Source organism: Triticum aestivum, chromosome 4B, assembly GCF_018294505.1.
Source record: "Triticum aestivum cultivar Chinese Spring chromosome 4B, IWGSC CS RefSeq v2.1, whole genome shotgun sequence".
NCBI lineage: Eukaryota > Viridiplantae > Streptophyta > Magnoliopsida > Poales > Poaceae > Triticum > Triticum aestivum.
The window spans coordinates 608454635-608469537 of NC_057804.1; positions in this window are offsets into that span (position 1 = coordinate 608454635).

Below are 14903 nucleotides of genomic sequence, written 5' to 3' on the forward strand. Positions count from 1 at the left end.
GTGTCCGCCCTGTTTACGTTGGGTCTGTTGGAAATATGCCCTAGAGGCAATAATAAAAGTATTATTATATTTCAATGTTCATGATAAATGTCTTTTATTCATGCTATAACTGTATTATCCGGAAATCGTAATACACGTGTGAATACTTAGACCACAAATATGTCCCTGGTGAGCCTCTAGTTGACCAGCTCGTTGTGATCAACAGATAGTCATGGTTTCCTGACTATGGACATTGGATGTCGTTGATAACGGGATCACATCATTAGGAGAATGATGTGATGGACAAGACCCAATCCTAAGCATAGCATAAAAGATCGTGTAGTTCGTTTTGCTAGAGCTTTGCCAGTGTCAAGTATCTCTTCCTTCGACCATGAGATCGTGTAACTCCCGGATACCGTAAGAGTGACTTGGGTGTATCAAACGTCACAACGTAACTGGGTGACTATAAAGGTGCATTACAGGTATCTCCGAAAGTATCTGTTGGGTTGACACGGATCGAGACTGGGATTTGTCACTCCGTATGACGGAGAGGTATCTCTGGGCCCACTCGGTAATGCATCATCATTATGAGCTCAATGTGACCAAGGTGTTGGACACGGGATCATGCATTACGGTACGAGTAAAGTGACTTGCCGGTAACGAGACTGAACAAGGTATTGGGATACCGACGATCGAGTCTCGGGCAAGTAACGTACCGATTGACAAAGGGAATTGCATACAGGGTTTGATCGAATCCTCGACATAGTGGTTCATCCGATGACAACATCGAGGAGCATGTGGGAGCCATCATGGGTATCCAGATCCCGCTGTTGGTTATTGACTGAGAGCGTCTCGGTCATGTCTGCATGTCTCCCGAACCCGTAGGGTCTACACACTTAAGGTTCGGTGACGCTAGGGTTATTAGGAAGACTAGTATGTGACTACCGAATGTTGTTCGGAGTCCCGGATGGGATCCTGGACGTCACGAGGAGATCCGGAAGGGTCCGGAGGTAAAGATTTATATATGGGAAGTTGTCAAACGGACACCGGGAAGTTTCGGGGTCATACCGGTATTGTACCGGGGCCACCGGAAGGGTTCCGGGGGTCCACCGGGAGGGGCCACCCCTCCCGGGGGGCCACATGGGCTGCGTGGGGCAGGGAGCCAGCCCCTGGTGGGCTGGCCGCACCCCCCTCCCTTGGGCCCATGCGCCTAGGGTTGAGGGGGAACCCTAGAGGGGGCGCCCCCCTTGGCTTGGGGGGCAAGCCACCCTCTCCCCTCTCCCCTAGGCCGCCGCACCCCCCCTAGATGGGTTCTAGGGGGCCGGCCCCCTTCTCCCTTCCCCCTATAAATAGAGGGGTGAGGGGAGGGCAGCCGGACCACCCTCCAAGGCGCAGCCCTCCCCTCCCCAACACCTCTCCTCCTCCGTTGTGTGCTTGGCGAAGCCCTGTCGGAGTACTGCCTCTCCACCATCACCACGCCGTCGTGCTGCCGGTGGAGCTGTCTTCCTCAACCTCTCCTTCCCCCTTGCTGGATCAAGAAGGAGGAGACGTCTCCCGTCCCGTACGTGTGTTGAACGCGGAGGTGCTGTCCGTTCAGCACTTGGTCATCGGTGATTCGAATCACGTCGAGTACGACTACATCATCACCTTGCAAGCTTCCGCACGCGATCTACAAGTGGTATGTAGATGCAAACTCTCTCCCTTGACTCGTTGCTTAGATGAACTCATAGATGGATCTTGGTGAAACCGTAGGAAAAATTTTAATTTTCTGCAACGTTCCCCAACAGTGGCATCATGAGCTAGGTCTATGCGTAGTTCTCTTTGCACGAGTAGAACACAATTTTGTTGTGGGCGTGGATTTTGTCATCTTACTTGCCTCTACTAGTCTTTTCTTGCTCAACGGTATTGTGGGATGAAGCGGCCCGGACCAACCTTACACGTACGCTTACGTGAGACCGGTTCCACCGACTGACATGCACTAGTTGCATAAGGTGGCTGGCGGGTGTCTGTCTCTCCCACTTTAGTTGGAGCGGAATCGATGAACAGGGCCCTTATGAAGGGTAAATAGAAGTTGACAAAATCACGTTGTGGTGATTCGTAGGTAAGAAAACGTTCTTGCTAGAACCCAATTGCAGCCACGTAAAAGATGCAACAACAATTAGAGGACGTCTAACTTGTTTTTGCAGCGATTGATCATGTGATGTGATATGGCCAGAAGTTGTGATGAATGATGAATTGTGATGTATGAGATCATGTTCTTTGTAATAGGATTCACGACTTGCATGTCGATGAGTATGACAACCGGCAGGAGCCATAGGAGTTGTCTTTATTTTTTGTATGACCTGCGTGTCATTGAATAACGTCATGTAAACTACTTTACTTTATTGCTAAACGTTAGTCATAGAAGTAGAAGTAGTCGTTGGCGTGACAACTTCATGAAGACACGATGATGGAGATCATGATGATGGAGATCATGGTGTCAAGCCGGTGACAAGATGATCATGGAGCCCCGAAGATGAAGATCAATGGAGCTATATGATATTGGCCATATCATGTCACAACTATATAATTGCATGTGATGTTTATTATGTTTATGCATCTTGTTTACTTAGGACGACGGTAGTAAATAAGATGATCCCTTATAAATTTCAAGAAGTGTTCTCCCCTAACTGTGCACCGTTGCTACAGTTCGTCGCTTCTAAGCACCACGTGATGATCGGGTGTGATGGATTCTTACGTTCACATACAACGGGTGTAAGACAGTTTTACACAGCGAAAACACTTAGGGTTAACTTGACGAGCCTAGCATGTGCAGACATGGCCTCGGAACACGGAGACCGAAAGGTCGAACACGAATCGTATGGAAGATACGATCAACATGAGAATGTTCACCGACGATGACTAGTCCGTCTCACGTGATGATCGGACACGGGCTAGTCGACTCGGATCGTGTAACACTTAGATGACTAGAGGGATGTCTAATCTAAGTGGGAGTTCATAATTTGATTAGAACTTTATTATCATGAACTTAGTCTAAAACCTTTGCAAATATGTCTTGTAGATCAATGGCCAACGCTAATGTCAACATGAACTTCAACGCGTTCCTAGAGAAAACCAAGCTGAAAGATGATGGCAGCAACTATACGGACTGGGTCCGGAACCTGAGGATCATCCTCATAGCTGCCAGGAAACAATATGTCCTAGAAGGACCGCTAGGTGACGCTCCCGTCCCAGAGAACCAAGACATTATGAATGCTTGGCAGTCTCGTGCTGATGATTACTCCCTCGTTCAGTGCGGCATGCTTTACAGCTTAGAACCGGGGCTCCAAAAGCGTTTTGAGCACCACGGAGCATATGAGATGTTCGAAGAGCTGAAACTAGTTTTTCAAGCTCATGCCCGGGTCGAGAGATATGATGTCTCCGACAAGTTCTACAGTTGTAAGATGGAGGAAAACAGTTCTGTCAGTGAGCACATCCTGAAGATGTCTGGGTTGCACAACCGTATGACCCAGCTGAACATTAACCTCCCAGATGAGGCGGTCATTGACAGAATCCTCCAGTCGCTCCCACCAAGCTACAAGAGCTTTGTGATGAACTACAACATGCAGGGGATGGAAAAGACCATTCCTGAAGTGTTCTCGATGCTGAAGTCAGCAGAGGCTGAAATCAAGAAAGAACATCAAGTGTTGATGGTCAATAAGACCACTAAGTTCAAGAAGGGCAAGGGTAAGAAGAACTTCAAGAAGGACGGCAAAGATGTTGCCGCGCCTGGTAAGCCAGTTACCGGGAAGAAGTCAAAGAATGGACCCAAGCCTGAGACTGAGTGCTTTTATTGCAAGGGGAAGGGTCACTGGAAGCGGAACTGCCCCAAATACTTAGCGGATAAGAAGGCCGGCAACACCAAAGGTATATTTGATATACATGTGATTGATGTGTACCTTACCAGTACTCGTAGTAACTCCTGGGTATTTGATACCGGTGCCGTTGCTCATATTTGTAACTCACAGCAGGAGCTGCGGAATAAACGGAGACTGGCGAAGGACGAGGTGACGATGCGCGTCGGGAATGGTTCCAGAGTCGATGTGATCGCCGTCGGCACGCTGCCTCTACATTTACCTACGGGATTAGTTTTGAACCTTAATAATTGTTATTTAGTGCCAAGTTTGAGCATGAACATTGTATCTGGATCTCGTTTAATACGAGATGGCTACTCATTTAAGTCTGAGAATAATGGTTGTTCGATTTATATGAGAGATATGTTTTATGGTCATGCTCCGATGGTCAATGGTTTATTCTTAATGAATCTCGAGCGTAATATTACACATGTTCATAGTGTAGATGCCAAAAGATTTAAAGTTGATAACGATAGTCCCACATACTTGTGGCACTGCCGCCTTGGTCACATTGGTGTCAAGCGCATGAAGAAGCTCCATGCCGATGGACTTTTAGAGTCTCTTGATTATGAATCGTTTGACACGTGCGAACCATGCCTTTTGGGCAAAATGACCAAGACTCCGTTCTCCGGAACAATGGAGCGAGCAACCAACTTGTTGGAAATCATACATACCGATGTGTGCGGTCCAATGAGCGTTGAGGCTCGCGGAGGATATCGTTATGTTCTCACTCTCACTGATGACTTGAGTAGATATGGGTATGTCTACTTAATGAAACACAAGTCTGAGACCTTTGAAAAGTTCAAGGAATTTCAGAATGAGGTAGAGAATCAACGTGACCGAAAGATAAAATTCTTACGATCAGATCGTGGAGGAGAATACTTAAGTCACGAATTTGGTACACACTTAAGGAAATGTGGAATCGTTTCACAGCTCACGCCGCCTGGAACACCTCAGCGAAACGGTGTGTCCGAATGTCGTAATCGCACCCTATTGGATATGCTGCGGTCTATGATGTCTCTTACCGATTTACCGCTATCATTTTGGGGATACGCTCTAGAGACAGCTACATTCACTTTAAATAGGGCACCGTCTAAATCCGTTGAGACGACACCGTATGAATTATGGTTTGGAAAGAAACCTAAGCTGTCGTTTCTAAAAGTTTGGGGATGCGATGCTTATGTCAAGAAACTTCAACCTGAAAAGCTCGAACCCAAGTCGGAAAAATGCGTATTCATAGGATACCCTAAGGAAACTGTAGGGTATACCTTCTACTTAAGATCCGAAGGCAAGATCTTTGTTGCCAAGAACGGATGCTTTCTGGAAAAAGAGTTTCTCTCGAAAGGAGTAAGTGGGAGGAAAGTAGAACTCGATGAAGTACTACCTCTTGAGCGGGAAAGTGGCGCAGCGCAGGAAACCGTTCCTGTGATGCCCACACCAACTGAAGAGGAAAACAATGATGATGATCAAGGTACTTCGGATCAAGTTACTGCTGAACTTCGTAGGTCCACAAGGACACGTTCCGCACCAGAGTGGTACGGCAACCCCGTCTTGGAAATCATGTTGTTAGACAACGGTGAACCTTCGAACTATGAAGAAGCAATGGCGGGCCCAGATTCCAACAAATGGCTTGAAGCCATGAAATCCGAGATAGAATCCATATATGAAAACAAAGTATGGACTTTGATAGACTTGCCCGATGATCGGCGAGCGATAGAAAACAAATGGATCTTTAAGAAGAAGACAGACGCGGATGGTAATGTCACCATCTATAAAGCTCGACTTGTCGCTAAGGGTTATCGACAAGTTCAAGGGATTGACTACGATGAGACTTTCTCTCCCGTAGCGAAGCTGAAGTCCGTCCGAATCATGTTAGCAATTGCCGCATACTATGATTATGAGATATGGCAGATGGACGTCAAAACAGCATTCCTTAACGGGCATCTTAAGGAAGAACTGTATATGATGCAGCCAGAAGGTTTTGTCGATCCTCGGAACGCTAACAAAGTATGCAAGCTCCAGCGATCCATTTATGGGCTGGTGCAAGCATCTCGGAGTTGGAATATTCGCTTTGATGAGATGATCAAAGCGTTTGGGTTTATGCAGACTTATGGAGAAGCCTGCGTTTACAAGAAAGTGAGTGGGAGCTCTGTAGCATTTCTCATATTATATGTAGATGACATACTCTTGATGGGAAATAATATAGAATTTCTGGACAGCATTAAGGCCTACTTGAATAAGTGTTTTTCAATGAAGGACCTTGGAGAAGCTGCTTATATATTAGGCATCAAGATCTATAGAGATAGATCGAGACGCCTCATAGGTCTTTCACAAAGCACATACCTTGATAAGATTTTGAAGAGGTTCAAAATGGATCAGTCCAAGAAGGGGTTCTTGCCTATGTTACAAGGTGTGAGATTGAGCTCGGCTCAGTCACCAACCACAGCAAAAGATAAAGAAGAGATGAGTGTCATCCCCTATGCTTCAGCCATAGGATCTATTATGTATGCCATGCTGTGTACCAGACCCGATGTAAACCTTGCCATAAGTTTGGTAGCAAGATACCAAAGTAATCCCGGCAAGGAGCACTGGACAGCGGTCAAGAATATCCTGAAGTACCTGAAAAGGACGAAGGACATGTTTCTCGTTTATGGAAGAGACGAAGAGCTTGTCGTAAAGGGTTACGTCGACGCTAGCTTCGACTCAGATCTGGATGACTCTAAGTCACAAACCGGATACGTGTATATGTTGAATGGTGGAGCAGTAAGCTGGTGCAGCTGCAAGCAGAGCGTCGTGGTGGGATCTACGTGTGAAGCGGAGTACATGGCAGCCTCGGAGGCAGCGCATGAAGCGATTTGGGTGAAGGAGTTCATCACCGACCTAGGAGTCATACCCAATGCGTCGGGGCCGATCAAACTCTTCTGTGACAACACTGGAGCTATTGCCCTCGCCAAGGAGCCCAGGTTTCACAAGAAGACCAGGCACATCAAGCATCGTTTCAACTCCATCCGTGAAAATGTTCAAGATGGAGACATAGAGATTTGCAAAGTGCACACGGATCTGAATGTCGCAGATCCGCTGACTAAACCTCTCTCGCGTGCAAAACATGATCAACACCAGAACTCTATGGGTGTTCGATTCATCACAATGTAACTAGATTGGTGACTCTAGTGCAAGTGGGAGACTGTTGGAAATATGCCCTAGAGGCAATAATAAAAGTATTATTATATTTCAATGTTCATGATAAATGTCTTTTATTCATGCTATAACTGTATTATCCGGAAATCGTAATACACGTGTGAATACTTAGACCACAATATGTCCCTGGTGAGCCTCTAGTTGACCAGCTCGTTGTGATCAACAGATAGTCATGGTTTCCTGACTATGGACATTGGATGTCGTTGATAACGGGATCACATCATTAGGAGAATGATGTGATGGACAAGACCCAATCCTAAGCATAGCATAAAAGATCATGTAGTTCGTTTTGCTAGAGCTTTGCCAGTGTCAAGTATCTCTTCCTTCGACCATGAGATCGTGTAACTCCCGGATACCGTAAGAGTGCCTTGGGTGTATCAAACGTCACAACATAACTGGGTGACTATAAAGGTGCATTACAGGTATCTCCGAAAGTATCTGTTGGGTTGACACGGATCGAGACTGGGATTTGTCACTCCGTATGACGGAGAGGTATCTCTGGGCCCACTCGGTAATGCATCATCATTATGAGCTCAATGTGACCAAGGTGTTGGACACGGGATCATGCATTACGGTACGAGTAAAGTGACTTGCCGGTAACGAGACTGAACAAGGTATTGGGATACCGACGATCGAGTCTCGGGCAAGTAACGTACCGATTGACAAAGGGAATTGCATACAGGGTTTGATCGAATCCTCGACATAGTGGTTCATCCGATGACAACATCGAGGAGCATGTGGGAGCCATCATGGGTATCCAGATCCCGCTGTTGGTTATTGACTGAGAGCGTCTCGGTCATGTTTGCATGTCTCCCGAACCCGTAGGGTCTACACACTTAAGGTTCGGTGACGCTAGGGTTATTAGGAAGACTAGTATGTGACTACCGAATGTTGTTCGGAGTCCCGGATGGGATCCTGGACGTCACGAGGAGATCCGGAAGGGTCCGGAGGTAAAGATTTATATATGGGAAGTTGTTAAACGGACACCGGAAAGTTTCGGGGTCATACCGGTATTGTACCGGGGCCACCGGAAGGGTTCCGGGGGTCCACCGGGAGGGGCCACCCCTCCCGGGGGGCCACATGGGCTGCGTGGGGCAGGGAGCCAGCCCCTGGTGGGCTGGCCGCACCCCCCTCCCTTGTGCCCATGCGCCTAGGGTTGAGGGGGAACCCTAGAGGGGCCGCCCCCCTTGGCTTGGGGGGCAAGCCACCCTCTCCCCTCTCCCCTAGGCCGCCGCACCCCCCCTAGATGGGTTCTAGGGGGCCGGCCCCCTTCTCCCTTCCCCCTATAAATAGAGGGGTGAGGGGAGGGCAGCCGGACGACCCTCCAAGGCGCAGCCCTCCCCTCCCCAACACCTCTCCTCCTCCGTTGTGTGCTTGGTGAAGCCCTGTCGGAGTACTGCCTCTCCACCATCACCACGCCGTCGTGCTGCCGGTGGAGCTGTCTTCCTCAACCTCTCCTTCCCCCTTGCTGGATCAAGAAGGAGGAGACGTCTCCCGTCCCGTACGTGTGTTGAACGCGGAGGTGCTGTCTGTTCAGCACTTGGTCATCGGTGATTCGAATCACGTCGAGTACGACTACATCATCACCTTGCAAGCTTCCGCACGCGATCTACAAGTGGTATGTAGATGCAAACTCTCTCCCTTGACTCGTTGCTTAGATGAACTCATAGATGGATCTTGGTGAAACCGTAGGAAAAATTTTAATTTTCTGCAACGTTCCCCAACAGGGTCGGCAGTGCACCCAATGCCCGTGACCCATTTCATATTCGTGCACAAATTTGAAAAGGCCCTCGGCCATAGATCATTCCAACGGCCATGCCAGCGGCCGATATACAATGCTAGCTTCAAAAATACCCACACAGTTCATGTTGGCGCACTTGCCAGCAGCCCGCACACAAAAAGGAGCGGGAAGTTCAACCACGCCATCTCGGTTGTGGTCATGCCAGCACACTTGCCCGACATACAAAAAAGGGATGGTGTTCGCCGTCATAGATCACTCATTGTCGAACTTGAGCATGTCGGCCATCATCTTCTCGAACCACGGCCTCTTCCTCGGCGACACGGTGTTGAGATCCACCTTCATGATCTCCACCCCCGTTATCATAATAGCGAGAGCCACTTCTTTTGCCTTGGTCTTGGCATTGGCGGCCTTGATCTCTAGCATCTTGGCTTGCTTCTCCGCCTCCATCTTAAGCATCCTCGCTTGCTTCTCCGCCTCCACCTCAAGCCTCCTCCTTTGGATCTCCATGAAGGCGTTCATTTGCTCTTCCTTGTCTTGCCGGCGCTTCTCCTCCCTTGAGTCCTTCTTGGTCATAATGTCCTCCACGGTTGCAATCAAGAGATCGATGCATCATCCCGCTTGTCCTCCTTCTTGAAGTTGGTCTTCCCCCGTAGTCGTGGCTTCTCGCTCTCCCCAACCTCCTCCACGACTTTCTTCCCCCCCCCACGCGCTATGAGGGCGGCATATTGCGCCTTGAACTTCTCTTTCCTGTTGATGACCCTCCAACAATGGGAGAGGTTGAAGGACTTGTCTTCAGGTTGGACCTTGAATGCCTCCAGAGTTTGGAATGCCTACAAACAAATATCATGCAAGCATATGGTTAAATGGATATGAAAACGGACATGCAATCATAAAGGGGATGAAAACGCAGATGGGCGCATGCATACCATGTCTTTCATGCCGATGCCGCTCATGGGCGTGCCTTGATGCTCTCAAGGGTAGCACAAAACTTGTTGCACTCTTGTTGTATCACCCTCCATCGCTTCGAAATGGACACCCACCCGCGCGTGCTATGCATTTGGTATGGCGCAAACTTCTTGCGTTCATGGAACTCACGATGGACACAAATCCAAAAGGTTGATGCCTTTTGTTTGGCACTGACCTTGTGGTCTTGCCCAATGTCTCTCCAACACTCACAAAGGAGTTTGTCCTCGGACACCGTGTATGCCTTCATCCGCTTGCTCTTGCGCTTCGAATTCACCCTGGCAGCTTGGCTGGCGAGCCCGTCCTTGAACAAAGGCTCCCCGTTGATATCCAACCGATCCTTTTCCTCGAGGCCATAGTCCTCCGGAAACTCGTGGTCGAGCGAGAAGCCGTCTAGGTCCAGGCCGACCTGATCTTGCATGAAGGCGTCGTGCATGCCATCTTGATCATAGGTTGTCAGCGTGAACGACCCTCGGCGGTCTTGGCTTTGGATCTCATCGGGATCGTAGCCAGCCGCGGCGGCACCGCTAGCAGAGCTAGGGGCCGCCGCACCACCCTCGTAGATGATGCTCTCCATGAAACGGTTGGTTGTCTCATCGTCGCCGGCCACTGGCATTCCGTCGAATAGGTTGCGGGTGCCCGGGAGCACATCGGCTGGCATCTCCCCCGCGCGTTTCCTCGCCCCTCTGGATGACGAGGCACCGGCCGCCGGTGTGGCATTGAGGTCGATGGGCGCGGGTGCGAGCGTGGAAGGCGCCACTACGCTCACCTCCAACGAGCATTTCCCGAAGAGTCGGGAGGCTTGCAGATTGACATGGAAGCCGAGAATTGGGTGTGTCGCCGACCCGCGGGGCGACTCTGGTAGCACCGTCCGAGGAAACGCAGATGAGTCGGTACTGGCCACGGCCACGGCAGCGTTGACGAGCCCGTGCTGGCCAGGGTTTAACCCTAGGTAGATCACGGCCTCTCTCGTTGTCGTCGCGACGCGGGCATTGGTTTCCTCCTGCTAGGCGGTGGCGGCGAGGGTGGCGGCGGCCGCTGCTTCGTCCCTTGCGTCCGCCGCGTGCCTCCGACCCTTCCTCTTTGCCGACTCTGTGGCCTACTCCTCGGGCGTCAGCTGCTTCTTCCTCTTCTTAGGCGCCGCGGCGGTCTTGCGGGGGGCGCGGGGCTTGCCTTTTTCGAAGGGGACGGAGGTGATGCCGGACAAGGCGAGGGAGGTGAGACCAGCGGCGGCATCGAGGACGCCGTCCATGGCGAGCGGCCGGGAGCATGCGCGTGGGAAGGGGAGGCGTGAAGGGAAATGGTGGACGCTTTGCGACCGATTGGCGGGCCAGGGGGAGTAGTTGGCGCGCGACGTGCGCGTCCGTCTCGTGTCCGTGCCGACGCAAATGTGACTCAAAACTGAGCCGCGAATGGGTCGGTAGACGGACGAAAAGCGGACACGCGTCCGTTTGAGTCGGTGCATTGGGCCGACTATTCTGTCCGCCGCGACCCAAACGGACATGCACAGACGAAATGAGACGACGCGTTGGATTTTCTCTAATACCTTGAACCATTGAGCTTGCAGATCGCTCAATCTCAACTCGTTGCATATCAGTATATCGTTAATTTGGCATTCGGTGTACCGGGTCTTTTGGCAGTGTTCATATACGCATACACTCATATCTGTGAACGTACACACACACATCCTACTCTTATGAGCACCTCCGAGAAACTGAGCCGGCATATCATCTTGAGATTTACGAAGTCATCGTAGACGCCTGATAGTCGAGGTGAACGTCTCCTTCCAATGAAAGCGTATCACCGAAAATCTTGAAAATAAATTCAGAAATAAATACGAGCATCAGGACTTGAACCCTGGTGGGTTGGAGATACCACTGTCCTTCTAACCATCCAACCGCATGTTGCATTGGCAGTGCTATCGTCACAGGAATGGCAAATTTTAACATGCTTCTTCTTACCCTCTCTTTGTACGTATGAGTTAAGAAGGTAAAAGTTAATCATACCATTAATTAATGAGACCAATGACTTAGATCTATCATAGTACATTCTTACCTCTTATGTGAAAAGATGTGGTAAGAAGGAGCATGTTGAAACTGCTCCGCAGGAATAAAACGGCCGGGGCGGTAGGTGAAAACGGTAGAGCAAAAGTGAGAAGCCACTGCCTAACGTGTCTTGACCACTTCAGCATGGACCGAGACAGCCACGCAGTCCCAACATAATTGGCACGTTTTCGGGAGCCACGGAGCAAATTCGTTCGCAAAAAGGAAAAAGTATGTAAGCAAATTCGGGGGCTGGACAACACATTCCGAGAGCGACGTATCGATCTGGACCAGGGGCCGCCTTCCTGCCAGCAAAACGACGCAACAAAGATGCCTTTTAAAGATGAGATTAACGTACAACGCCCATTGTTTTCGCCTGCGCAGAATCAGAGGTCTGCATAGGTCAGCTCAGCTCCAAGGCTTTCTGATTTCCTGAAAAAATGAAAGGTCTCACACTTACAAGTGTTGGAAAAAGAAATTTGTATTTATGTAATAAACACAGTACAGACGCAAATGCTCTCATGTGTGCATGTATATTCACCTCAATGAATGCACACACTGACATGACATCTCATTATCGACGGGAATGTTGCCTCACACCAAAAATATATTATGCTTTTATATAAGACATATGTGTCTAACATAAGGTTTGATCCCTCGTGGGTTGAGGATATAACCATCTTCCTAATCATTCAACTATTGATTCTCGAAAAAAAGACCCTTTTTAGCAACAACATTGTTTTGCGCATACATTCGGATGCATCATATTTTTCCGAGAAAGAAAGATCGTAAACCTGCGCTTCCGTTTACATTTACAAAGTAATATGTTATTAATTACTTTTTGTCAAACAGCGCCAAACATTAATATTGAATAAATCGACTTGCAAGTATCCACGTTTGAAATGTTGGACCTTGCACCAACATCTCCACAAACCTACCACCAACACTATGACCGTGGATCATAATCCACCACTCGAAAGACATGTGACCGGACAAAGGCGGAAAGCCACAAAACACCGCCTTGAAGACGAAAGTGTTGCTTGCAGGTCGATGTTGACTAGTGTAACCAAAAGCCAAACCTTGGCTATCACCCCTAAAGTTGAACTTTTAGCCAATATCTTCAATAAAGAAACAACGAGTGGGCGCCGATATTGCCACGTCTAGTCATATTGGCAAATCATTGGTTTTCACTCGCTTATTATCGATAACTTGTTCTTACAATGTTTGGCATTATTTAAGAGTAAGTAAATTATCTCAATTGGTGGATGCTTGGTTTTAATAGTTTTAGCTTAAATATCTCTGTTCATCATAGAACTTTTAAAGTTATCACTACATTATATTTACTTGTCTTCAACGAGCTTCAATAATTGAGCATTAGGTGACTTATATATATATAGTGATATTTCATCGTTTATAGAACCATAGATTGGAAAAACAAAAGAAACACACCATTAATTTAGACGATGCACTCGTGTTGCATACTTAATTAGTTGTCACCTCAAAAAACATGTTATTATCTGCCCCGTCAAAAAAACATGTTATCTCGTGCAATGTACTATTCTTGAGTCTGAATATGTAATATTTTGGTGATAAAATTTTACTCTTGAGTTTGAATATGTGCTACTCTTGAGATTCAATATGTATTAGTACTGTCAATGAATTTTGTTCTACTCCCTCCGTTCCTAAATATATGACTTTTAGAGATTTCAAATGGATTATCACATACAGATGTATATAGACATATTTTAGAGTGTAGATTCACTCATTTTGCTCCATATGTAGTCACTTGGTGAAATCTCTAGAAAGACAAATATTTAGGAACGGAGGGAGTAATAGCCTTTTTTGTTATAGGGGCCATTTGCATTTCTGGTGAGATAGTAAAGCAGGCTGGCAATAACAAAGACCTGAGGCCCAAACCTCATATTTATTTTTCAATCATGATAGTTTTTGCTACCAGTGGTGGTTTTGACAGTGTGCTCAAAAAAAGGTGGTTTTGACATGGTAAAGAGATTGAACAACCACATATGGCCAGATTCTTGTCTAAAAAAAACATATGGCCAGATTCAGGTGGATCCATTAGTCGTTCAGCTAAACAACAGGCAGATGAGATATTAATGGAAGCTGCTATAAATAACAATCAGGTGTGCTAAATGTGGGATTGATTGGGATTGGGATTTCATACGCAGGAGGTTGTTTACACATCCAGCTCAAGGCCAACGTGTGTCCAGGGTCACACTGAAGCCTGCAGCCTTGGCTGTGTACGCAGCTACGCTCACTTAGTTTCCCATGACTCTCTATCAGCGTGCTGAGAGAGAAGTCGTTTTAGCGCGCGCTAGCTGTCCAGTTTTAGCAGGTGAAAGGCTATCCCATGCCAATTCCGCTAGGAATAGGATCTAAATAATGTGATAATCACAACAAGATGGCAGTTGTGGTCCTAGCTTGTCTTGCCCGCGTCCTTGTCCAGTCCGCATCACCAATTATTACAGGGAAAGATCCTGGCCTAACTTTTGATCCCAAAGGGCAACCTACAAAACAGAACACGTGGGGATTATGAGGCCTTCACGTACGTGCAGTCGCTTTATTTGCTATGATCCTGCGGTTGAGAGCCTGGCCCTCTGCGAGTCGACGAATGGATGCAGTAACTTCATCAAGTTTATGTTTCCTGGCTGTACTTTTACACGACGTAAGGGCCGTGTGTTACCGGAGAGCTAGCGCTCGCTTGAGTTCCAGGTAAATCTACAATGGTGCATCGAGTTGCCTCACGAGTCCAGAGCTCATAGATGTTTCCCAGGGAAACTAGTGAGATTGTAAAAGTAAAATATTACTTCCAAACGTAAATGGAAGTTCATTACGAAGAAATTATGCGGCACATTGTATTCTTCTTCTTCCTCCCTTCTTCAATGCCAAGTTTATGGATTCTCAAGTGAATAAAAACAAATCTTTCGTTGGCATGCTTTAGTTCGGAGGCACTTGGCCGGCCTTAGAATAAGACCCTTACAAACTGAAGTCCAGAAGCACAAGAAAATGAAAACAAAAGGAGGTTAAATACATGCCCGTAAAGGGCAAACAAGTGACGCAACAGTATGA